Consider the following 3,315-nt stretch of genomic DNA (forward strand, 5'->3'; position numbering starts at 1 on the left):
ACAATATGACCTATTTTACCTATTACTTTGTTTAATTTCTGACTGTAAGCTCTATGAGAGCAGAGATTTTTGTATGTTACGACTATTATACCCCCAGTACCTAGCACAGTGCCTGGCACACAGCAAGACATCAGTAAATATTTGTTAACAGACATACAACACTCTCACAGATACAAGTTTGAGCTACCTGTAAACCATTACAGTATTATAACAAACTCTTCTGAACTACAGTTCAAGCTAAATGTTCCAAAAAGAAGGGGTATGCGCTTCGGCATCACATATGCTAAAATTGGAATGATACCGAGAGGATGAGCCTGGCCCTTGTGCAAGAATGACACCCAAAAAGAAGGGGACAAGATTATACAAAAATGAGGAACAAAAGTGAGATTTTCAAAAATCATCCAAAACAAAATGAACTAACCAGCATTAAACTCAGGAGAGTTCCAACATATTCATAGAAATTTTTGCTTAATTAAATAGTCAATGTAGAATTAACACATGATGAAGTTTGTATTTCAGCCATTACTCTATAATGGTTTCTTGGATAATCACAAATTTACTGTAGGATGTGTTCTCAGAAAACGTGAGCCCTGGGGGAGAGGTGTGGGGAACCCCATTAATTCTAGGCTCCACTCACTGGAATGTGAAGAAATCAAGCTGCCTTTCAAGCACTGATGGCAAATGAATTAAGTACTTTTGAAAGAAATGTGAATTTCTTCCATGAAACCAAATCTTGCTAATTTTTAAGATCTGACTTTTTACAGGACTTACCTTAAATCCTGGTATCAAACGTACTTTTATGCCATTTATCTCAATGGCCACATAAAACAGAAAAGTGGAGTTGTCCTTTATATGGTGTTTGACTCCCACGATGTGTTCTTTCCCTTCCTTAACATCCTATAGCATGGATGACCTTTATATAACAACCTTTGTACTTTAACTGTTTCTTATATGTCCATATTGTTTTTCTGTGAGAGATGCTTGAGGGCAGAAATCCTTGAGCAAGGAATACTCAGTTTAATGAGAATGAATCCATTTACAACATCATCAAAGGAAAATAAGGAAAAAATGTTTCTAAGTAATGGGACACAGCTATAAGTCCCAACAGGGCCTCTACATTTCCTCAACCAATACAAGTCAACAGGAAGACAAAGATATGATCCTCACAAAATTTGCCTGTAGAGGCCTCAGCTTCTCATTTATTCATTTTTTTTAAAGACTTTATTTATTTATTTGGCAGAGATCACAAGTAGGCAGAGAGGCAGGCAGAGAGAGAGGAAGAAGCAGGCTCCCTGCTGAGCAGAGAGCCCGATTCGGGGCTCCATCCCAGGACCCTGGGATCATGACCTGAGCCGAAGGCAGAGGCTTTAACCCACAGAGCCACCCAGGAGCCCTTATTCATTTTCTAATAACACAGTTGATGAAATACTATCATCTTTATTTTACACTGTGAAGAAACAGTGGTTTGAGTGAAGTGATGAACTTTGACTTGTTCAAAGTGACAGAATGTCTCAGAAGAAAGAAGAGACAAGCCCAGGACTGTCTGACTCAGAGTTCATGCTCCTGGCTCCTCAGCTCTGCCTCCCGTTGGTCTAGAGCTGGTTATGTACACAGTTGTGTGGTTTATACACTTTTATGTAAATGAGCTCCCCATAACTTACCCCCTAAACAGTTATGGAAAAGAAGCTGAGTATCTTATTACAGAATAAAGAGCCGTATGTAAGAATAAGAGAAAAAGAGGATAGTATTTGGGAGGAAGAGCATGAGCAAACTCCTGAAACTTACTAGACTAGCTTGGCCGTGCCCTAGCTAAAGGCAGAGGTCAATGTCAGGCCTGCCTTACAACGATGCTAGCTCCAATAATATATTAGTCTTCTTGTTAAGAGGAGTTACTGTATCTCCCCCAAATAATCAGTACACTGCTAGATAAAGGAGGGCTCAATTTTCAAGTCAGAGAAAAGTCTGTGAAGTTGTAATCATGGTTAAATCAGGACATTTACAAATTTTTCAGGTTATAAAGAACTAGTGGATAAAAGAAGTAAAGGGAATAGCTCTGAGACCATCTTTAAAGCCCGTGTTTCAAGGGAATGCAGAACTTCAGTACCACTGGTGACTAAGGCGGTAAGATGAAAACAGAGCATGTCATAGGACAGGTGACTGACTGGAAGAAGGTGAAAGAGAGAGAGGAAGAGAGACAGATCAGTTCCTATACAAATGACAGTGTTATAACAAACACCTCACTTTCACTTAGCATCTTAACATAATTTGATTGTACCATGTCAGCAGTAGTAGTAAATTTTTTCCAGCTAAAGTGAATACTATATGGGGAAAGAGTTACCATATTGTTAGATATTTACTGAGTGCTAACAACGTTACCCAGGGAAAAACACAAACTACACCCACCAGACTTAAAAATAGTATGAAATACAGTCCTATTACTCATAACATCACAATTGCTTTTAGCTGTTGATAATATATTTCTACGCACATACCGATATATGCATGATTTGGCAATTACCTAAAAATAATTCAAGCTAATTTCCTAAAGATTTAATCCATGTTGAAATGTGTCCTTAAAAAAGCTGATGGCATACTTTTTGTAAAACAGAGTTCAGTAACAAAGGGTCAGACTTAAAAGATATGCAGATGAAGCTACATTTCTCTTTCACACATCTTGTCCGCATTTTCCAAAATTGAATTAATAAGCATGATATTTTTAACAAGATAATGTTCACTTCCTTTGCATATAATAAAAATGTCAGAATCTTAACTTTTTATGCCTCCATAATGGATTACAAGGTTATAAAAATGTATTCAATATAAAGATTTCCATGAGTTTGAGCATAAAATGACCAGGAGAAATGAAAATTAGATGAGAAATCAAAAGAACTAGATTCTAGTTCGAGCTTGGCCACAAATTGTGTGAACTTTGATCTAACTGAAGAATGTCAAATCTATGGCCTCCAAGAAGCCAAAATCCCAACTGACAGAGCTGACAAGTTAAAACTTATCCATCCCTAGGCTAGTACCTTAACAACACTGAACTTCATATTCTGAACTTTAAACTGAGAGAGCTGGCTTCTTAGTTAGTTACCTTGTGACCCTGATGCTCAGATCCCCAAAAAGAGCCGAGTCGGAAGTCTACCAACTGAGGAGCGTTATTCCTATAGAACTGTGAATCTCCTTTAGGTCCTTCATTTTTTTCAAAGCAAAAACGCTAAATTTGCTAGGTACAGTATTTTTAATGAGTAGGAGATGAGTGCATGCCAGCCGGACATAAGCCTTGGTTACAGGCAAATATTTACCAGCAGATTG

The 3,315-nt window shown here is 37.8% G+C and overlaps 1 non-coding gene across 1 annotated transcript; it reads left to right on the plus strand.

The window, feature by feature from the left end:
- Window positions 1-259: 259 nt before the first annotated feature.
- Window positions 260-363, plus strand: LOC123939514. The gene has a single exon (XR_006817892.1). It is a non-coding gene; the product is annotated as a U6 spliceosomal RNA (small nuclear RNA).
- The last annotated feature ends 2,952 nt before the right edge of the window (window positions 364-3,315 follow it).

Source organism: Meles meles, chromosome 3 (assembly GCF_922984935.1).
Source record: "Meles meles chromosome 3, mMelMel3.1 paternal haplotype, whole genome shotgun sequence".
Taxonomy (NCBI): Eukaryota; Metazoa; Chordata; class Mammalia; order Carnivora; family Mustelidae; genus Meles; species Meles meles.